This window comes from Schistocerca gregaria, chromosome 8 (genome assembly GCF_023897955.1).
Source record: "Schistocerca gregaria isolate iqSchGreg1 chromosome 8, iqSchGreg1.2, whole genome shotgun sequence".
In the NCBI taxonomy this organism is placed as follows: Eukaryota; Metazoa; Arthropoda; class Insecta; order Orthoptera; family Acrididae; genus Schistocerca; species Schistocerca gregaria.
The window spans coordinates 231390474-231415348 of NC_064927.1; positions in this window are offsets into that span (position 1 = coordinate 231390474).

A 24875-nucleotide genomic window follows, 5' to 3' on the forward strand; every position below is an offset into this window, starting at 1 on the left:
GAAACGGGAACACAGCCAAAAAATGAAGAGGTTTTGGGAACAGAGAAAGAGGAGGGAAACAAGAAAAAATTAATAATCATGTAACATTCAAGTTAACCACGGTCCTGGAGGCTAAAATGATGTGCAATATTAACAGTAATAATCAATATATATTGTAAAAGAAACTGAACAATGTGCGTGGTGCTAAAATTCAGAAACGAATCTCGGTACAATCAAGTGAGTTATATTGTGAAGAAGGTTCTCGTATTTACCTGAAGGGAGTGCTTTTGAAGATATAAGAGCTGGGAAGATTAATCCTCTAGAAATGTTCTAGAACATTCCAGAAAGCGAAAAAGTTCAGTAAAGAAACACCAGGATTCTCTTGCAGTAATAGAAATATTCGATTACCACCAGTGGAACCACCTCCGCAGGAATCTTTACATTTAATGACCGAGGAATTTCCAAAATCAAAACACTACCTTAAAAGTATTAAAGCGTACAATGCCAAATTCCAAATGAATTCTTTCGGTATCACATTGATCAACACTACCAGAGATGGTTACGTTAGCTTCATCCATGGACAAACCTATTTCAACATAAAATCATTACTATCGCTACCCAACATGATTCACGGACCACACACCGAATTAAACTCAAATTCGACATGTATGAATGATGGAAAGTGTATTAAAAAAATACCCAAAGCCATACTTGGAGGACATATAGGTCTCAATTTATAGCTACCCGAAATACAGAAGACGATGACCCAAAAATGGTGGATTTACAGCAAAAATACGAAGACGAGGCAGCGCCGAACAGGAAATAGATAATCGGTTGGTAGTACCGTATAGCACACCACTTTCCAAAATGTTCCAATCATACATAAACTTAGAATACTGCAGGTCAGTGTAATCCATGAAATATGTGTGTAAGTATATGAGCAAAGACAGTGACATGGCATTACTTTAAATAGCCAATGACAGAGATCCTTATGTACCGTGTGAGAAGATACATCGAGAGTAACGAAGCAGCGTGGAGATTTTCCCATACACGAACGCGAACCAACTTTGCAGCATCTAGCAGTACATTTTGAGAGTGAACAGAGACTGTACTTCACAAAAGTCACGGCCAGAAAAATTGGAAACTAACCACCTCAGATCACAACGTTAACAGCATTTTACCAACTGTGCCTAATGGATCCATTCGTGAAAACATTGCTATATTTCGACGCTCTTACCTTTTATAATAGGAACACAACTAGCAAAATCTTTCAACGATGAGAACAAGAAACTGCAATTTAAGATCATCCACGAATCAGGAAAACTCTCCCACTATTCCGAGTATATACCACACATACGAGGAACGCGCAATGTTTCTATCAGCGGATATTACTAAACGAAATCAGGCTGACTCTCTTACATAGTCACAATACGTTCGAGAGATTTCAAATTTTTGATACCAAACTCTGACTTCTGCAAATTAGCCATCACATTATAACCTTTACACGCATTCAGTAACCTACTTAACACATCACTATGCTTCTTTTTACTGTTATCAGTAATCAAAAGGCCAGAAACATAAGTGGTCAATCTCTTTTTTAAATCAGCAAGCAAGTTATTATTAAAACCGCCGATGAAAGCCGTCAAACTTACATTGTATCCGAAAGGCAACTTGTAGAATTGATAACAAAATCCGTAAGTCAAATATGCGTTACATTTTCGACTTAAGGGATGCCATTCAGTGTATCTGTTATTCATTCTCAACTCATTGTAAGACAGAACTTTGTATCCATAAAATCTCTGCAGAAGCTCATTAATTGACAATGAGTTATCAGCTGTACTGGCTGTTATTGTGTGCGGCTGGTCCCGGCGGAGGTTCGAGTCCTCACTTCGGCATGTGTGTGTGTGTTTGTCCTTAGGATAATTTAGGTTAAGTAGTGTGTAAGCTTAGGGACTGATGACCTTAGCAGTTAAGTCCCATAAGATTTCATACACATTTTGTTATTGTGTATAATTGTCATGAAACTAACACTATCCTAGTACCGTCTCCACTCTTCTGGGCAACCGACAGCATGTTATTCATGAAATGACAGTAGATTCAGTGATGTCTTCTACAACATCTTCTCTACTTCCATCACTGATCTCTCCCTTTGCAGAGAGGTAGGACTTCGCAAATAACTTCCAATGATCCTTGAATTTGAGCTGATAAGAAATATCAACTCTCGCTGATCAGAAAAACAGTATAAGTGATATCAAAGTACATAGAACAAATCTTTTATTACTTCATCTTTGTGTGACCTCGATATAGTCAACACAGTTCGATATCTCTCATGAAGTACATTAGCTCTCTGAGAATCTAGTAACACATCTGGACGAATACTAATCAATACTATATGTTTTGGCACAAATGACGACTCAAAGCGTATGAGAAACTTACAATAATGGCTTGAAACGATTTTCCTACCTGCAAATTCATTAAAACAAAACTTCTATGTAGACTGAAAACTCTCTTCGCCGCTATCTAAAATCGCCACATCTTGGTGCATCAACAAAAAGATCCGTTCCTATAATTGCATCAGTGGCCAACGTTGGCACAATCACAAATATTTAATAAAACTTATAGCCCTGCCAAAGAAATTCAAAACCAGATTGTTTCTTCAGTACACTTTCAGCTTGATCAATTTTAAAGGACGAATACGCCAGAAACCCACCCATTCACACCTCTGTAACACTGATTCACTCGACACAGGCAACTGACTTTCCTTCGTCCAAACACACGATGAAGTATGTCCATTCACATATTTCCTCACCACTGGGCTTGAAACGTCCCCTTACAAAAATTATACATAACTGTGCTTAAACTGACACACAATATTTTTAGCGCAATGCAATCTGACTTTCAATAATCCCTACAAAAGAATGGCCTTGACTAACATTAACCTATACCTATCACAAATCACTTACCTCACCAAAAATCTTCGTTACTCGAACTACTGCAATACAGCGAGCGCCACTACTGCCAGCTAAATAAAAGATTCAAACTACGGAAGGCACTAACTACTGGTAGACATAGTTAGCGAATGAAAGATTTCAATAGAGAACAAACAGTGTATTTACCTTAATAGTCATAATACATATAGCAGTTCATGATATCCAGTCTTACACATTTCAAAACTCCGCCATCTCTCTCCCCACATCCACCACTGCTGGCGGCTCACCTCCAACTGCACAACGCTACGCGCTGTTAACATCCAGCTGCCCAACACTACAATGGCGAGTATTACAACAATGTCAACCAGCCACAGACTGCACACAGCACAGCCAGTGAGTTTCATACAGAGAGCTACATGGCGTTACCAATATAAAAAACCTAAACAGCCTACTTACATAGCCCCCATGCTCCACACAAAAAAATTTTAAAATTGTTTTAGGCACTGGCCAATACAGATTTGAATTTTTTTTATAATTATGAATACAATAACAAAGAAATCAAACGCACACACTTATTGATACAATGTTGGTCAGAAGCTAAAATTTTCTCACAGTCCATAAAGATAGTCCTGATCATTCATCACAGTAAAATAGCAGTGTTTTTCCCAAAGTCTGAGCATTAAAAGAAAATGCACACAGAAGTAGTGGATTTCCATGCAGTCTTGAAGTAGTGTTGTCCTTCCAACAGAAAGACTGTGCTGACTCTTGACATGCAGACAGGTAATGGGCCACAACAGAGCAACCCCATAGCAGAATCTGTCGATGTTTTGAAGAATATTGGTAGGTACGTCATCACAGAGCAGACCCACTGTAATCCTGGTAGAGATTATGTTATTGGTGGGCCACCAGAGGTGCAGACCCACTGCAGTCCTTGTAGAAATAATGGTATTGGTGAGTCATCAAAGTTGTAGACCCACTGTAGTCCTTGTAGACACTGCGCAGGTGCACAATCACCATTGAAGAGTCTTGCGGATAATATAGAAAGTCCACAATCACCACTTGTGCACGCAAATAAATTTTATTTTTTTTAAATGTCCTTAGAACCAGCAATGCTGTTAACCAGTTTCTTGCTGAATTATCAACACACATGCAAACACTAACAGTCCCTACTTCTCACATATTGTCCATATACTATGACCAACAGAAACGTGTGCAGTGAAATGTAACTTACAAGTTACTTAATTTGGTGAAATGGTGTCAATTAGAAGTTTATAACATAAGAATACAATAACAAAGGTACAAAATACATCATTAAAACATAATAATACAGATAACATTTGTAGTAATAGGGGCTTTACAAAAGAATAGAAATAAACATATACATCAGTGTTACAATAATTATGACATAAGTACATATACATAAAAGATCAGAATAACTTTAGAAACATAATTTCGCACATGAGCATTAAAACAAAACAGAACATCTTTACGAAGTAAATAACATATTGTTATAAAAATTATATCTGAGGATAACAGTATTCCTCATCATAGTGAATGTAGCTTAATATTAAAAGAGAAAAAATTCTATGAAACAGTACACAGAGACATGAAGGAAACAAATACACAAGGGTACACAAACACATAGCGGGATAATACAAAAGGAAAGGACACGGTTTGTTTTCAGTGTAACATTTGGTACTGATGTCAAACCCAAAACTTCATTCCATAGATCGTCCCTCTTATTTCAACATTTGCTCCAGCCAAAAAAAATCCTATCCAAGCATGCTTTCTGTATTTATATGTTCACATATTTCTTACCTCATTATTTATTTTAAATCATCTTACCTCATCATTTATTTCTAAGAAAATCCAACCTAAGCCTGTTGTCCCTAAACCCAATTTTTTTTTGTTCCTGTCCTCTTTCAAAATACTTTTTGGGCCAAACCATTTTCTTATAACTTCTCAATGCATTCCTTCCAATTCATCGCAACCCATTCTCTTATATAGTCTACCCCTCTTAAGCAAACTTAAATCTACTGAGCTAAGATGCTAAACTAAGGGACGAGGCAATGCAGCAGCACAAAACAATTAATACAAACAGCAATGAAAAAAATGGAAATTGTGAAAGCAAGCAGCAGAAAATCTAAATTACCAGACTAATGCAACATTACAACTAATATGAGCCAATGTGCAGCAACAAGAAAAATAAATCAGAAGTAAAACTAGCTTAACAGAGAAATACAAAGTGAAATTTAGTAGCACTATGACTGGCAAACAGCAGCAGCAAATGCAATAACTTATACCTAAATATGACAAAGCTCAAGCAGAAAAAATATTACAGTAAAGACAACAATGCAGAAAAGGAAATGTCTATTCACATATTAATATCTATATAAAACACATACAGTGCAAAAGCAATAATATAAATTGTGTCACTCATTAGTAGCGCCGTGATGAAATCGTGTAGCTGTCAAAGAAACCAAATACTAAGTCATCTTTAATGTCACAGAAACTACTTGAAATAAGGACTGTCTTTTCAAGTAAACCAAAATGTTGAAATAAAATCTCATTAGCAGTACCGGTACATGATCTAAGTATGTCAGCCTTATAGTCGTTACGTAATCATGCAAGTAACAAGCAAGAATGTACAAATAACAACACTGTGTCGTCTGTTCACTATAACAATGCATTCGAAATTTCTGTTTAAAAATGTTCCCTAGGTTCTAGAGTGGATAGTGAACTTCAAAACATTGTTGCATGTTAACAGTTTCTAAGTCTGACAAAGCATACTAGTAACGTGAAGTGAAAAATTTTATGGCAAAGACTAAGTTATAAAGCAGATTATCTTTCAATAAACGGTTTTACATGTGAAACGTGGTGCAATCTTTTACCCTTTCTAGTGCGCAGAGTTTCAACTTCAAAGCAATTATCATGTTGTATACGTCGGTAAGGAATGCTAAAATTTGCTCAAGGTTGGCATCTATGTTATTTTTCTCTGAGCCAGCCGGCGCACGTGGCTGCCTGCGGTGCGAGTCATTGTCTGCTATCTCTTTGTTGGCGTGTGTCGTTATTGGGATTAGGAGACCTAACTTCTACAAATTCACCTTGACGAGAAGGACCTGAACTGTTTGAAGGCCACCGGTTCTGATGGAATTCAGGTCTGTCATTTTGTCGGTAGTTTACGTAGTTTCTTGGTTGTCGGTCCTGTGGTGGAGAATTTCTCCTGGAATCGTAACTACGTGGAGGACCGTTGCGTCTGAATTTATTCTGTCTCCCTTGATAATAATTATTTTGGTTCCTATATTGTCTGTTTCTATGGTTGTCTCTGTTACATTGATTACTTTGGAAAAACGATCTTTCTCTGTAACTATTATTCTGCCAACGGTTGTCATATGGGTGGTGTCTGTTTTGGTCACGATTTGTGTTGTGAAAACAGCCTTGTCGTGTCCAATTATTATTTCTTTCATCGCGGAATTGCGACTGATGTGACCTGTATTTGTTGTGTTCCTGTTTTCGCGTTCCGCGATTGTCAGTGGGAATTTCTAATTCTTCTAAGAGTCCCTGAAAAGCTTCAATGTCGTTTTTGCAACGTCCTGCTAAAATAATATGCTGTAAATGTTCAGGTAATTTGATTAAGCAAATGCGGATGAGTTCTGAGGGGCTGTATGGGTTTGACAGGTACTGATTCTTGTGCAACATGTCTTCAAAATATTTCGCAAGACTGGAAAATTCAGATTGTTCGAAATGTTTCATTATTATGATACCATGGTTTACTCGGTGTTGTGTGGCTTGAGACCAATAAGCTGTGAGGAAGGCATGGTAAAATTCTCCTTCACTGTAGCAATCGTGAATGACCAATCGCATTCTTACAGGTGGTTCATTCTCTAAGTAGCCACACATAAATTCTAATCTGTGCTCCAATGACCAGTTGGGGCGGAAACAATGAGGGAATTGATGAAGCCACGCTTGTGGATGAATGTCGTTGCCAGAATTCTTAAATGTTTTGAATTTACGTGTAGTAATGAACAGCTTATAGTCAAAATCATCATGTTGACGAGTCGCATATCGGTCATTGTTACGTCGTTTCGGAGGTTCCATCTCAAAATTCGGTGCACCTTACCAATTTCTTTCATTATTTACGAAATGCCCTGTGTTATTATTTTGTGGCTTTTCCGTATTTCTAAGTCCCTCTTCCCATGTTGGAGCGCGAGTGTCCTCTGAAATACGTAATTCTTGTATTACCTGTGTCAGCTGATCTTGTACTTACCGGATTTATCTTTGGTGTTGCGTATTAATTTGATTCAGATTATGTTTGAATTTCCCAATTAGTTCGCACTCTTCTTTGTCATTAAAGACTACCGGTTTTGGATCATTCAGATACTCATCTACCTTCGTAGATAAATTAATTAGATGATCTGAAAGTTCAACTACTTTCTCTGATAATGAACTAATTTCCTGCATTTGTCTTTCTGAACCAATTTTCAGAGTATCTACTGCGTCCTTTAAGTTTTCTTGAGTTTTTGCAAGTTGCGAAACCGAATCGGTAGATGTAACTGAGTCAATTTTAGCTTGCAAGGTCTCATGATTTTCATGAACAATAGTTTGCAGTTCTTTTATGGCTGCTTCGTGATTCTGTAATGCACTTTCATGCCGCGAAAAAATAGGTTGGAAATGCTCACAAATTTGTGTTTTTACGTCATTACAGACTTTTTGAAGTTTCGATTCGATTTTATGTAATTCAGTAGTTAAATCTTCACGTGTTTGTTCAAGCGTATGTTCCACTGAGTCTAACGTTTGAAGCTTTTGTTCCATTGCGTCTAACTTTTGAAGATTTTGTTCCATTGTGTCTAACTTTTGAAGCTTTTTCACCATTTGTTGCATTAATTATAATAACAATGCACTGGTGTCTGAAACATGTTCCTCAGTGCTATTCGGCAATGCATTTGAACCCGCAATATTCGCAGTTCAAAAAACAGAAAATGTGTCTCGATTTATTTCAGAAAATGGTGAGGACGCAAAACCTGAATCTACAGTATTTGCAAGATTGTGCTCTGTCATTCCCGATTCCTGAGGCAAGCTGTTGCCGACCGATCGATCGATAATGCTTCCCTGTTCACTACTTGTTTCACTGTCTACACCATTATTTGACCCCCGCTCCATTTTCCTATGCACAGTTACGAAATTACTACTTCGAATGTCTGTTAATTCATTACACAGTGGCGCTGGTCACTATTATTTCTCAGTTTACTTTGGAGCCTAGTGTTAGGTTTTTCACACGCCATTATTGTCACAATATTTCACACGATAACACAGAAAACCACAATTTGAAGAGAAAAAAATAATAGAACACATTAGCATAGCACTGAAAATAATATCTAGTTAAGCGCAGCTCCGAAATACTTCGTGCAAAACTACATGAATGTCACAAGTGTTTTACTGTACAACAACGAAAGACTGCAACTACAAAGGAAATTCTCTCTATCATTACCCGCTAGCAATAAACTAAAGCTACACTAATTACAGAAACTGCAAGAAAAAATCAGAAGATTCCAGTAAGGTATCCTCAGCTAAGGGTCGACATATGAAACGTCCCCTTAGAAAAATTATACATAACTGTGCTTAAACTGACACACAATATTTTTAGCGCAATGCAATCTTACTTTCAATAATCCCTACAAAAGAATGGCCCTGACTAACATTAACCTATACCTTTCACAAATCACTTACCTCACCAAACATCTTCGTTACTCGAACTACTGCAATACAGCGAGCGCCACTACTGCCAGCTAAATAAAAGATTCAAACTATGGAAGGCACTAACTACTGATAGACATAGTTAGCGAATGAAAGATTTTAATAGAGAACAAACCATGTATTTACCTTAATAGTCATAATATATATAGCAGTTCATGACATCCAGTCTTACACATTTCAAAACTCCGCCATCTCTCTCCCCACATCCACCACTGCTGGCGGCTCACCTCCAACTGCACAACGCTACGTGATGTTAACATCCAGCTGCCCAACATTACAATGGCGAGTATTACAACAATGTCAACCAACACAGACTGCACACAGCACAGCCAGTGAGTTTCATACAGAGCGCTACGTGTCGTTACCAGTATAAAAAACCTAAACAGTCTACTTACAGGCTCACCAACGATTTTACACAATTAGTCCCTTATATCCCCAAACCCAACATGTACAACATTCCACAGTTCATGCCAATCCTCTCTGCACCACCAGGATTTGCAGCTGACAACAAAAGTCATTCCCGTGGAAACAGTCTTTCCACACGCACATTACTCTGTGGTTCAGTAGATCGCACCTCCACAATTCGTGCATTAGAATGTTTACCTTTCTATCGTCCATTATATCTGTCTCCTTTGTTACAATGACAATGATCAAGCATTCTATCCTACCTCCTACCACTTTCGAAAATATTACTTTAATTATTACCGAAAAAATTCTCTTGGTACCTCTACTTGTGATTATCATATGTATCCGTTTGTGGATAAACTCCTCTACAATCATAATTAATATTTTTCTATGGTCTCAGATCGGGATTTGGCAACTTATTGTCACTTCTGCGACTTCTTCCCTACTACCATACATTTGTAAGTAGGCTGTTTACGTTTTCTTATTGGTAACGCCACGTAGCGCTCTGTATGAAAAATCACTGGCTGTGCGGTGCGCAGTCTGTGGCTAGTTTGCATTGTTGTCTGCCATTGTAGTGTCGGGCAGCGGAAGCTGGATGCCAACAGCGTGTAGCGTTGGGCAGTTGGCAGTTGGAGGTGAGCCGCCAGCTGTGGTGGACGTGGGGAGAGAGATGGCGGAGTTTTGAAATTTGTAAGACTTGGTGTCATGAACTGATATATATATTATGACTATTAAGGTAAATGCATTGTTTGTTCTCTATTAAAATCTTTCATTTGCTAACTGTGCCCCAGTAGTTAGTGACTTCCGTAGTTTGAATCTTTTAGTTAGCTGGCGGTAGTGGCGCTCGCTGTATTGCAGTAGTTCGAGTAACGAAGATTTTTGTGAGGTAAGTGATTTGTGAAACATGTAGGTTAATGTTAGTCAGGGCCATTCGTTTGTAGGGATTTTTGGAAGTCAGATTGCGTTGCGCTAAAAAATTATTATGTGTCAGTTTAAGCACAGTCTTGTATAATTTTTCTAAGGATACGTTTCATATGGCGACCCTGTCAGGATACCACACTGGAATCTTCTGATTTTTTTTTTGTAGTTTGTGTAATTAATGTAGCTTTTGTTTATTACTAGTGCATAATCATAGAGAGAATTTCCTTTGTAGTTGCAGTCTTTCATTGTTGTACAATATGGCATGCATGTAGTTTTGCACGAAGTATTTCGCAGCTGCGCTAGCAATTAACTAGATATTATTTTCAGTGCTATGTTAATGTGCTCTCTTATTTTTGTTCTTCAGATTCTGTTTTGCTGTGTTGTCGTGTGAAAAATTGTGACAATAATGGCGTGTGGAAAACGTATACTAGGCTCCAAAGTAAACTGAGAAATGACAGTGAAGACGAAAGCAGTGTGTTAGCGTCACCATGTAATGAATTCAGTAACTTTCAAAGTATTAATTTGGTAATAGCGCGTAGGGAAGTGGATCGGGCTGCAAATAATGGTGTAGGCAGTGAAACAATCACGATTCCGAAATGACAGGACACAATCTTGCAAATACTGTAGATTCAGATTTTGCGTCCTCACCATTTTCTCAAATAAATCAAGACACAATTTCTGCTTTTCAAAATGCGAATATTGCCGGTTCAAATGCACTGCCGAAAAGCACTGAGGAACATGTTTCAGACACCAGTGCACTGTTATTACAGTTAATGAAACAAATGGGACAAAGGCTACAAAAATTAGACACAACGCTTGAACGAAGTCGGAAACAAATGGGACAAAATCTTTAAAAGTTAGACACAATGGAACAAAATCAGAGACAAACACAGCAAAAGCTTCAAAAGTTAGACACAATGGAACAAAATCTACAAAAGGTCGACACAATGGAACAACACCAGAGACAAACACAGCAAAAGTTTCAAAAGTTAGACACCACACTTGAACAAACACGTGAAGATTTAACAACTGAGTTACATAACATTGAATCGAAGTGCCAAAAAATCTGTAATGAGGTAAAAACACAAATTTGTGAACATTTTCAACCTATATTTTAGCGGCATGAAAATGCATTACAGAATCATGAAGCAGCCATAAAAGAACTGCAAACTATTGTTCGTGAAAATCACGACACCTTGCAAGCTAAAATGGACTCAGTTGCATCCACCGATTCCGTTACGCAACTTGCAAGAACTCAGGAAAACTTAAAGGTCACAGTAGATTCGATTTCAACACAAATGGACACTCTGAAACTTGGTTCAGAAAAACACACTGAGGAAATGTGTTCAATATCGGAGAAAGTAGCCGAACTTTCAGATCAGTTCACTAACTTATCTACAAAGGTAGATGATGATCTGAATGATACAGAAGAGTGCGAACAAATTAGGAAATTCAAACAAAATGAGAATCAAATTAATACACAACACCAAAGAGAAATCCGGGAAGTGCAAGATCAGCTGACACAGGTAATACAAGAATTACGTATTTCAGAGGACACTCGCGCTCCAACACGGGAAGAGGGACTTAGAAATACGGAAAAGCCACAAAATAATAACACAGGGCATTTCGGAAATTGTGAAAGAAATTGGCAAAGTGCACCGAATTTTGAGATGGAACTGCCGACACGACGTAACAATGAACGATATGCTACCCGCCGACACGATGATTTTGACTATAAGCTGTTCATTACTGCACGTAAATTCAAAACGTTTAAGAATTCTGGCAACGACATTCATCCACAAGCGTGGCTCCATCAATTCTCTCGTTGTTTTCCTCCCAACTGGTCATTAGAGCACAGATTAGAATTTATGTGTGGCTACTTGGAGAATGAGCCAGCTGTAAGAATGCGATCGGTCATTCACGATTGTCATAGTGAAGGAGAAGTTTATCATGCCTTCCTCTCAGCATGTTGGTCTCAAGCTACACAAGATCGAGTAAAACATAGCATCATAATGATGAAACATTTCGAACAATCTGAACTTTCCAGTCTTGTCAAAAATTTTGAAGACATGTTACATAAGAATCAGTATCTTTCAAACCCATACAGACCCTCAGAACTCATCCACATTTGCTTAATCAAATTACCTGAACATTTACGACAGATTATTTTAGCAGGACGATGCAAAGACGACATTGAAGCTTTTCAGGTACTGTTACAAGAACTGGAAATTGACACTGACAATCGCGGAACGCGAAAACAGGAGCACAACAATTATAGGTCACACCTGCCACAATTCCGCGATGACAGAAATAATACACTACAAGGCTATTCGTACAACATAAATCGTGACCAAAACAGACACCACCCGTATGTCAACCGTTGGCAGAGCAGTAATTATTACAGGGAAAGATCACCTCTCCGCGGTAATGACTATCACAGAGACAATCAGAGAAACAGACAATATGGAAACCAAAATAACTATTATCAAGGGAGACGGAATAACTTAAGACGCAACGGTCCATCGCGCAGTTACGATTCAGGGAGAAGTTCTCCACCGCGTGACCGACAAGAAAGAAACTATGGAATCTACGGACATGACGACACACGATATGATCGTAACGACAGACCTGAATTGCAGCAGAACTGGCGGGATTCAAACAGAGCTAGGCCCTCTCGGCAAGGTGAATTTGTAGAAGGTAGGTCTCCTAATCCCAATAACGGCGCGCTCCAACAAAGAGACAGACAATGACTCACACCGCAGGCAGCCGCGTGCGCCGGCTGGCTCAGAGAAAAATAACATAGACGCTAACCTTGGGAGAAATTCCAGTATTCTTTACCGACGTATATCGCATGATAATTGCGTTCAAGTTGAAACTCTGCGTTCTAGGAAGAGTAAAGGTTTACACCTCATTTCACATGTAAAACCGTTTATTGAAATATAATCTGCTTTTTAACTTTGTCTTTGAAATAAAATTTTTCACTTCACACTACTAGTACAATTTGTCAGACTTAGAATCTGTTAACATGCAACCATGTTTGAAGTTGAATATCCAGTCAAGAACCAAGAGAACTTATTTAACCAGAAATTACGAATGCTTTGTTATAGTGAACAGACATCACAGTGTTACTGTGCGTGTACATTCTTGCTTGTTAGATGCACGATTACGTAACAACTATAAGGCTGACATACTTAGAACATATACTGCTAATGAGGTTTTAATGCAACATTTTGGTTTAGTTGAAAAGATATTCTTTATTTGAAGTACTTTCTGTGCGACTAAAGATGACTTAGTATTTGGTTTATTTGGCAGCTACACGATTTTATCACGACGCTACTAATATGTGACACGATTTACATTGTTGCTTTTGCGGTGTATCTGTTTTATATCTGCACAGTTTTTCTGTATTATTCTGGAAAGCAAAACATGTTTTAGTAGTAACTTTTGTGGTATAGCTAAAATGAGACAGTCTTTATCGTAGCACAACAATACGTTACATTATAGTACATTCTTGATCACGGTAAGGTACGTAATAACTACGATATCTATACGGAAAGCATTTCACCTTCGTTTATGATGAGGTAAGTACATTGACTTCAGCAGAACTTTTCTTACAGAGGACGGTAACTACGACAGTTCCACAGAATTATCTTACAGCAAAACGCACATTTAGCACTACAGAGCACGCATTTGAGTGATTAATTTGGTACTCAAATCATTTATTTATCAATATTGTTGAATTAAAAAGACAGTTTTTTGTGATACATTTCATTCCATTGCTGTAATCTGTAACACCGAGGGTATAATTACATTAAGCCTCAGGGGGGTACACGCTTACTTTGTGTACCATGTGTATGGCAAGCACAAGGAGCCCTAGCTAATATGGTATTTGCTTATACAACTTTACACATCGGTACCATATTTCTCTAATACAGAATTACACAGCTATCTGATTATTTAACTAAGAAACAATTTTGTTCTACATCAGTGACAGATGTTTACATATTTACACAGTGAGAGCTTTGAATTATGTATGTGGTATGGGATCATGATTTTTAAAGTACGTTTGAGGTAGTTGACACTTTTGACATGACCAGAGAATTTTTTTTAGGTTTTGAAATTATTGTAGGAAGCTACGACGATTTTGAGAGTTGACTGAGGTGTTATGATGTTATTATTACGACGACGATGTGAATTATGCTGCTGAGGTATGTTGAAGCTGATGCTACATGAGTTATTTGATTACGCTACGTATCTTTGTGATGTGTCGACGAATAATGTAAGGAATAATGAGTAGTGGTTAGGGACTCTGGTTTATGAAAAAGGTGGTTGGAAACCAAGAATCGTACTTTAAGAATTATGAAATGTATGTAAATGTGTGAATGTATTACAATGCCGACGGAACTTTTTGGACACTGTTATATCAATAGGATTTGGTTTCTACAGATGTGTAACGCAAATTCTTGACCTATGAAATATTTTTTATATGAGACTGCCACTGTAGTGGAAACTGGTGTCGTAAATATTTCGACAAGACAGTTAAGTGTCCACCTGCAGGTAATGCGTCGTGGGCACCCAGCTGCGCAACAACCACCAGACAAAACAAAGCCATTAGTGTGTGTCTGTCAGAGGCACAGATGGAAAAAAAAGGGAGGCCGTTATCCTCGCTATTGACATTCCTTTGTAGAAAGCATCGCAAAAACGACACGCTCATTACTTGGAAAGATACTTTCTTACATCTGCACACCTGATAATGACAAGCGTCTTTCTACGAGAATTGAGAGAATTTCTACTAACTTATGAAATGCCACATGACTATTGAATGATATTTTTATGCTTTTTACATAAATGCTTATTTCATTTGATATCTGTTTTCCAGCTGTGTTGCAGCATTGGTTTTATAAAATAAAAGTAAATGCATTTGCTAATGTGAAAACTTTCTGTCAACAGATCTGTTAAATAATAATTTTATGATCCACATTCTTCAAAAAAAAAAAAAAAAAAAAAAAGAGCTCTTGGAAAGGAAAGAACAATAAGAAGGGACTAGTAACAGGAGCTGCATACATAATTTTCTTTTCAAGTACTTGGTAATTTGTTGTAGCATTAGTTTTTGTGGTGCACCACTTCAATTATATAGAAATTAAGATGTGAATATACATTTCCCTTATCTGCATTATTGTCTTTAGTGTAATATTTTTTCTGCTTGAGCTATGTCATGTTTAGATATATGTTGTTGCATTTTCTGCTGCTGTTTGCTAGGCATAGTCCTACTAAATTTCACTTTGCATTACTCTGTTAGGCCAGTTTTACTACTGATTTATTTCTTGTTTGCTGTGCGTTGCCTTATATTAGTTGTAATATTGCTGCCTTTTTTTCCAATTTCGATTTTTTTCATTGCTGTTTGTATTAATTGTTTTGTGCTGCTGTATTGCCTCGTCCCTTAGTTAAGCATCTGAGCTCAGTAGATTTAAGTTAGCTTAAGAGGGGGTAGCCTATATAAGAGAATGAGTTGCGATGAATTTGAAGAAATGCACTGAGAGGTTATATGAGAAAAGTACAGAAAGCAGGTATAGATAGGACTTTTTGGAAACAATGAAGAACGAAGTGAGATCTCCGAGAAGTAAAGAAAGTTTTGTTTGCAAAATACTGCAGTAAAACAAAGCCTGCCCTTTCCTTGTGTTATCCCACTATGTGATTGTGTACCCTTGTGTATTTATGTTCTTCCTCTCTTTATATGTTCATCTGATAAGACTTATGTTGTAGAATTTTCTAATATTCAGCTACATTCACTATGATGAGGAATAGTGTTATCCTCAAATATAATTTGCATTAATAACATGTTATTTACTTGGTAAAGATGTTTACACATTATTTATTCTGTTTTGTTCTAATGCTCATGTGTGAAGTTGATGTTTAAAAAGTTATTCTGATCTTTTATGTATGTAATTTCTGTAACACTGATGTATTTGCTATTTCGATTCTTTTGTAAGGCCTGTACTACTACAAATGTTATCTGTATTGTTATGTTCTTTAAATATGTATTTTGTAAATTTGCTATTGTATTCTTATGTTATAAAATTGTAATTGACACCAGTTCATCAAATTAAGTAACTTGTAAATTCACAGCACACGTTTCTGTTGGTCATAGTATATGGACAATATGTGAGAAGTAGCGACTGATAGTGTATGCACGTGTGTTAATAATTCAGTAAGGGACTGGATAACAGCATTGCTGGTTGTAAGGACATTTCAAAAACAATTTTTGTGAGTGCACAAGTGGTGGTTATCGACTTGCTATATTACCCGCAAGACTCTTCATTGGTGATTGTCCGCCTGCACAGTCAAACAGATGGCTGCTGGCCATCTCTATAAGGACTACAGTGGATCTACACCTTTGATGACCCACCAGTACCATTATTTCTACAAGGACTGCAGAGGGTCTGCACCTCTAGTGGCCCACCAATAGTAATCTCTACCAGCACTACAGTGGGTCTGCTCTGTGATGACTTACCTACCGATAGTCTTTAATGTCGACTGACTCTGCTATGGCCTTTACCTGTCTGCATGTCAAGACTCAGCACTGCCTTTCGTTGGAAGGACAACACTACTTCTTCAAGACTGCTTAGAAATCCACTACTTTCTTTTATTGCTCAGACTTTGAAAAAAAAAAAACACTGCACTTTTACTGTGATGAATGATCAGGACTGTCTATATGGACTGTGAGAAAATTTTAGCTTTTGACCAACATTGTATCAATAAGTGTGTGCATTTGATTTCTTTGCTATTGTAATCATAATTATGAAAAAAAATTTCAAATCTGTATTGGCCACTGCCCAAAACAATTTGTAAATTTTTTTTTGTGGGGAGCATGGGGGCTATGTAAGTAGGCTGTTTATGTTTTCTTATTGGTAACGCCACGTAGCGCTCTGTATGAAAAATCACTGGCTGTGCTGTGCGCAGTGTGTGGCTAGTTTGCATTGTTGTCTGCCATTGTAGTGTCGGGCAGCGGCAGCTGGATGCTAACAGCGTGTAGCGTTGGGCAGTTGGCAGTTGGAGGTGAGCTGCCAGCAGCGGTGGACGTGGGGAGAGAGATGGCGGAGTTTTGAAATTTGTAAGAATTGGTGTCATGAACTGATATATATATATATTATGAGTATTAAGGTAAATACATTGTTTGTTCTCTATTAAAATCTTTCATTTGCTAACTGTGACTCAGTAGTTAGTGACTTCCATAGTTTGATTCTTTTAGTTAGCTGGAGGTAGTGGTGCTCGCTGTATTGTAGTAGTTCGAGGAACGAAGATTTTTGTGAGGTAAGTGATTTGTGAAACATATAGGTTAATGTTAGTTAGGGCCATTCTTTCGTAGGGATTTTTGGAAGTCAGATTGCATTGCGCTAAAAAATTATTGTGTGTCAGTTTAAGCACAGTCTTGTATAAATTTTCTAAGGGGACGTTTCACATTAATTACTGAAGTAGACCCTGAAATCCTTCAATACCAAACAAGCATGTTTTAACATAACCCCAGGTCCTCATTCAAATGAGCAAAACACAGGCAAAATTCTGAAATTCTCTGAAACGATGAAAAAACATACAACAGATCTGATTGGGGGCTATGAACGATCACACTTTAAAATTTGTTTTTCATTTTCAATACAAAACAAATCAAGAAGTCTTACGTAATTAGTGTCTTACAAAGGTCCTCCGAATTTGAAGTACGCAGACTGCGTGGAGTGTAGCCCCTCAGAAGTTACCTGAAATAAAAAACCATAACATTAGTCGATACTACATTAAATTTAAAGGTGATTTTACCTAACCACAATAAAATAACCTTAAATTTAACGCTATGGTACTAAGTTGAACTTTGAGTTTGATTTTTTTGTTTTTTCTTTCTTTATTGCTTTACTAAAATAGTTAATGACAACAACTTTCATTTACTATAGGTATAAGCTCCCCAGAAAAGTAAACAATTTTCTAGGGACAAATGTTGGACCGTTTCCATTTTATGCTGAACGCAGTTTTGACGAGTAGTTTCTCGAGAAAAATCTGTCTAAAACTTAGGGAATACTTTTATTTACAGTGTTAGCTCAATTTTCATAAAACAAAACGTCAATACATATTTTTGAAGTCTCTGAACGCAAATCTGAAGGTAAATAATCAGAATTCAACATGATTAATCTAATAGGGAGGACCAAAAATTATCTTTTGTCCACTTGTAACCAAAATTTGAGTCAGAAAAGTGCATCCGCTACTCACGTTTAGTCTGCAATTCCAGGGCTGTATATCAACGCGAGCATTCTCTCGCCCTTCTTGGCGAGATAATACGATCTGGTTGAGCTGAATAAGCTGCATTCGGTAACTGCACACGTTGTTCGTTTGCACACATACAGTAATATAAATCATATTTTGAACCTGCTTCACTGTACGACAAGTTTTGTATCTTAGTCGGGCATATCAGGCTGAGAACATCCCGTGGTGGGCTGACACTGTTTCGAACAATGGCCTGTAGAAACTTTTGTAATGCACAGGTTAAAAAATATTTCTATGCCGACATACTAGACACATATACCTTTAACAAAATGCCAATAAAATATCGACTTTTCCACTATTTTGAACGAGAACCTAGTCTTAATCAAGCAAGATGTTTCATTATACACATATCAATTAATACAGCAGGATTTTATCGACTGTAGAAGAATATTTTCGTACAAACGAGCAGGCCTGTGAAACCAAAGTGATAAAAATTTTATGTCATAAGGATTCCATGTTCCACTCTTTCTTTAGCTGGTTCAGAGCAGATGCAGAGAAGAACAAGTGATGAAACTGTTTACATGATTCAAAATTAGGAACTAACGTATACATATGCATAGTCGATGCATTTAAATTACAACCACACACTTTAATTTTGCAACCGGCAGGAGGAAGGAAGTAAAATATAAAATTACTCTAACCAAGCAGGAAGATGCATATATTTGATGTGTTTCTAAGCACTGGAAGTTGATGAACTGATAATAAATGATTGTAATCTATTGCTAGCACCCCTTTAAAGGTAGTTGCGTCATGATTAAAATCACCTTCATATCACTGCGTCAGTGTTCTCTCATAAAGAGAGATCTAATTCATCTTCATGAGGCACATGACTTCTACCATAACAATAACCTTCAGAAACACTTTCACCTATCCTCTCTTCAAACAGCCTTTCCTGTCCTTCCTGGCGTAATTCTCTCCTTCTCCTGTTGATTTCTGTATGACCTTCGGTAATCGTGACAAGAACGTTACTGCTTCAGAAGTAGCAACAACCGCTGGTACTGTACCATTAAGACTTCGTTCAGCGATAACAGCTGATTGTGCTACAGAAGTAGCTACGATTAATACTTCAATCTTCTTCCCTTCACTTCGTTTGGCGACCATTCTGTGCCCATCCTATGGTAGGGTTAGCACCAAAGTGCTATTAGATTTATAGGTAGCTAGAGACTTGGTGCCTAGTGTAATGGACTGGTCTGTGGTTATGCCTACGTATATGGGGGAGGGTATTATGACCAACCATCGTGTGGCTAGTCGATGATAGTGTTGGTTGTTCAACATTTGGCGAGCTGGTAGAGGGAAAGCCCTGCCTTCTGGTAAAACACATCGGCAGAGTGGAGGGACCTGTATTGCAGTAGAAAGAGGCCTGCATTCTAATGGAACTTGCGCGTGGGTGTACAGCCTAGGGAGGTGTAGCGACAATCTTAGCGGTCAATTTTGTACCTATTGGATGGTGGCTATGTGGGAGCCCTCCTCCACATCACAGCGCGCATACTGCAACGCTGTATGGACCAGTGTCAGGTAGAGTATGTTGCTGTGGTCTGGGGTAAGTATTGACTCAGGGATAAGAAAGGGGATACAATACAAGTAGGCGCTTCACTGCCCTGTAGCACATCTCACGACAAGCAGAAGCCAGGCCTAGGGTTTCACAGTCCAACTGAAGGTTGGCTGCCCATGTTGTCCATGTTCATGCTGCAGCTGAATGGGGCCAAGTCGTTGGCATAGAGAGCCAACCCATGTGTGCCACCTACAGACGTTCTGCAGTGTAAGTAGAGTATACCGTGTGAAAAACCACCGACCCCTGTGGCATCCTGGCCCACATTGCCCAGCCCATATGTGAATGATTCGGCCAGAAAGGTATGACTGGGGATGGACCCTATGTGACGACGGAACCTTATCTATAAAGAGTTTGTACACAAGGCCATTAGACCACTAGGAGTCCACGACACATCCAAGAGTACAGCCCTGACTTACTTCTATGTCTCAACACCCTCATGGTGGGTTCCACCAGGTGTACCCGCTGGTGCAAAGTGGAATGGTTCCCTTGGAAACCAAATTGCTGTTCTGGCAGGAGGTGTTCCTCTGTGACATGCGCTAAGAGGCACTGCATATACAGTCTCTTGGACACCTTCGAGAAAGGTGGGAGGAGACATTGGACTGTAGTTCGACGCCAGCTGGGACCCAGCGTTGGCTTTTGGGACAGTGACCACTTCCATATGTTTCCATGTACATGGATGCACACCTGAGAGGAGAAAGTGGTTGAAGATTTCAAGAAGGAACTGGTGGTGCCCCAGTTTCAGTTTCCTAGAGTGGCATTGGTAACCCCGTCAATGCCCCCTCCCCCCTCCCTCTTCCAATTTGGTGTTAAAGGACTTCCTCCTCACAGATGGGAGGGATAATAACAGCTTTATCTCGAGTGGCGAGAAAAGCTGGCAGCTGGTTGAAGATAAGCCAGATGTGATCTTTATCGACAACATCCGCCAGTGGCGAGAAGGTCCCTTCGAATGCATTGGCCAAGGCGACTGCCTCAGCATCAGGATCACAAATGATGTGTTACCCGTCTTGGATAGGAGGGATGCACTGCTTGTGGTGCAGGTAACAATGGACAATGTGAAGGAACTTCCGCCCTGAGGGTCAAGTATGGAGATGAGGTCTGCCCAGTTCCTGTTGTAGTGTTTTTCAATCGTGGCGTTGATGTCCCTGTGCATCTGGTTTAGGCTGTTCCTGGTGGCCAGCTAGCGAGCGAGCTGCCACTTGCAGAAAAGCCAATTCTTTTCCAAGATGGTAGCCATGAGTTGAGGAGGGGGCAGGGTGAGTGGTCTGGCGGCTTTTCATCTCTTGTTCATCTGCTGCTGACACATCCCTCTATTGAGGAAGAGTAGAGGTGCATCAACCCCAACCACATCCAAGGTAGGTGCTTCAGAGACCTTATCAAGCATATCAGCCTGAAAGCCCTCATTGTTGAGGCATTCATAGGTCGGGCACTAAGGTAGCATCGCTACACTGACCATGACCACTTTGTAGGTCCCTGGGATGTCTTCAGACGAAATGGCAGTGATCATGGTGGCCGACACGTGAAGCCCAGTACCCATCAGGATGGCATTATCAAGCACATCATCCCCTGGCAGGGTACATGGTAGGGTCGAAGGGCACCAGAATGATAGATGCTTCTACACCACATGGAGAAGGCAACACCTGCTGGTGTTGCTGAGGCGAGAGTTCCACTATATGCTCTTCGCTTTGAGGTCACCCAATTTGAAAACCTAGCACCCCATAGCCAGCAAGGCGTTGAAGTCTGCCTCGTGGAGCACTCCACTGCGCAGCAAGTAGGCTGCGATGAAAGTGATGTTCCCAATCGAGATGGTCACCGCTAGGTGGAGCAATGCAAATGAACCGAATATGGATGGAACCAGTAGACAAAGTAACTGGTTGGGGACATGTGGGCTGGGTAATAGTGTAGATAACGAGCGGCTACCTGTGTTATTGTATAATGGTTTTGAAGAATTAAGAGAAGGGGGATGACATGGGAATTCCTGGTTCTTAAGAAGTTGAACAGTGCAAACACACTGTAGTAGATTTCCGTTTGCAACTGGTGAAATCTCCGATTGTCAATGTAATAAAGCCGACACCTCCACTAATCACAATTGTTCTAGATTCTAGAAACGGAAATGAGATGTATACATGACACGCCATTGTTCGTTCAGAAATCAAATTGGCAATTAATAAGCTGATCGCGGAGTCCCTTCGGCTATCGAAATCACTATTTCTTTATGAAGAAGCTAACCGAAGAGGTAAGAGAAAACAGTCTGCGTTCCTTAAAGACGCTTTTCCTCACAGATAGTTTCGTAATTTATTCAATTCCTCTCTCTGCCAATGACTAAAAACTCCAGTCCAGTCACATTCACGAGGAAGACATCACGAGTCTGTTTCCGTTGGCACACACGACGAAGCAACTAACTTTGACATGCGTGCAGGCACGATATCAACACCACAAGACACAGCGCCGATGACACACGGCAAGAGCAGGCTGGCGTGATTTCGCGCTCTTAGTGTTTTCTAGCAGCAGTTGGTGGTTTTATTTGGCTCTAAAATAAACAGTTTGTTCACGAAAATTGACGCATATAGACATATTCCATGGGCTGTATTCGCATTCCCTCAGTTCACCATATGCTAGTCATGTTGTTCTCTACTTCAGTGCCTGTGGATGTACAATAAGACAATAATGAAAGATACCAGCAAATGAATGCATAAAAGTTCGCTACATGAAACTGACACACTCCGTACGGAGAGTTGGATACAATTACAGAAATTGCTTCTCTTCATTTTGTAAGGAAGTTCCACAACCTTGTAGAAAATGTGAAGGTGAAGGAGGGAAGCGGTGGTCTTGCGGTTCTAGGCGCTGCAGTCCGGAACCGCGGGACTGCTACGGTCGCAGGTTCGTATCCTGCCTCGGGCATGGATGTGTGTGATGTCGTTAGGTTAGTTAGGTTTAAGTAGTTCTAAGTTCTAGGGGACTGATGACCTAAGATGTTAAGTCCCAATGTGCTCAGAGCCATTCTTTTGAAGGAGGGAAGTTGTATTCAACAGGAGGCAAAACCTAAATCGATCTGCCAGCTGTTCCATAACGTCGTGCCGGCCGGAGAGGCCGAGCGGTTCCAAGGGCTACAGTCTGGAACCACGGGACTGCTACGGTCCCAGGTTCGAATCCTGCCTCGGGCGTGGACTTGTGTGATGACCTTAGGTTAGTTAGGTTTAAGTAGTTCTAAGTTCTAGGGGTCTCGTGACCTCAGCAGTTAAATCCCATAGTGCTCAGAGCCGTTTGAACCATAACGTGGTGCTTCAGACAACTACAGGATGCTGAATCTCTGCTCATAGCCCCCTTGTACTTCTTACTGCTGGCTTTTAAGGCTTTAATCAAGGAAATGCCATTAACTGAAATTCACTAATAATAAACCCTCACAAGAATAATACGTTTCCATAGGTCTTTAATGAATAATTGCCTAATACGACTTACGTTCCTGCCATACGAGTTATAGAAAGGAAATACTCGTATACACGAAAATTCTTTCTAGCAGGACTTTTCGTTTACTGTTTTTCATTTTTTCACGGAGTCGTACCAACAGCGTTTAGAAGTTGAACTAAATAAGCCCTCGGTCACAATTTCTAATCTTTTTTGACCAGGTTTCAACACTTCTAAGAGTTTCTTCATCAGAATTTAAACATCTAAAGTGGCAAGTCACGTACAAAGTAAATAATAAGCCAGAAGGGCTTTCGTCACAAAAGAATACATGAAAGGCGATCCAGTATGGGCTGCTCGTATCTATAAAGCCATAGGTAGGAGCAAACTCAGAAAGTCTATTGCTACATGTGGCTTTATAGGTATGAGCAGCCCTTAGTGACTCGCCTTTCATGTATTCTTTTTAAGATTTTTGTGACTAAAGCCGCACTATGCTTTGTTAATTTTTTTAAATTGTTACATCCTTGAGTCCCCGATTACCAGATGTAAGTCTAGCGGTTCTCGGCTGACGGCTCCGGTTACAGGAGTCAAGGATAACACTTTATTAATAATTGTAATACAAAGTAATATCACCAGTTACAGTTACATTTTCAGCAAGTACACTAAGTCCTTTCATCCACACGTGTATTTTCTCATCATTGGATACTTTTGTACATGAGCGGATATACGAAGTAAAAGGCATATCACTGTAAACAGAAGTAGGTCTACTTTGCGTCTTCCGGTCTATCCCACAGTGCCAGGTCTTGTAAGCGATGACGTCTCGGTCGGCAAAAGATTCTAGTCCAGGTAGCGATGCGTTCTCACAGCGGACCATTGCGAGAGTAAACCACCCACTGCCAGCTGCTCCAGTTGCGACATCGAGTGAAAAATTAACCCGACATCAATGGAAAAAAAATGGTCCATTAAGAATAACAGATTATGCAGTGCTATTGCCTCCAAGTTTATTTTCGAGACTGATTATGTGTTTGTAGACTGGCATACGGTGGCGACGATGACGATACACACGTCGACGAAGCACAGTGCTTCAATGGTGTTGCAGATAGAGCTCACAGCGGAATTGTTCATTATATTATTTTATATTTGACATGCCAATTTAAATGTTTAAATTCTGATGAAGACACTCGTAGAAGCGTTGAAACCTGGTCGAAAAGACTAGAAATTATGACGGAGGCCTTATTTAGTCCAAATTTAATGTAGAAACGGTCACTGAACCAAGGAGCCATGTATCTGTAACAACGTTCTCGAGACATTCAATTGGATGTTAGTCAGAAACAGCATATTTTCATAGAGTGTAAAGCATAACATAAAACCCAACGAATAGGGGTTCTGCTGAAAACGACAAATACAGAACGGCGTCTTCCTTTCTGCTTGTGACATAGGGAGCGTTCTTGCTTCCTATTGGTTCTAGCTTCGTCGCATGTTGCCGAAACATAGCACAAGGTCCTTTCGTGTTTCACGTGACGATACGGCGCCTCAACGTGAGATGGAAGGAAGTGACGCCAGAAAACTCGTACAGCGTTAGCTGACTGGTCCCGTGTGCCTACGCCCTTAGACGTAGTCTTTGCACT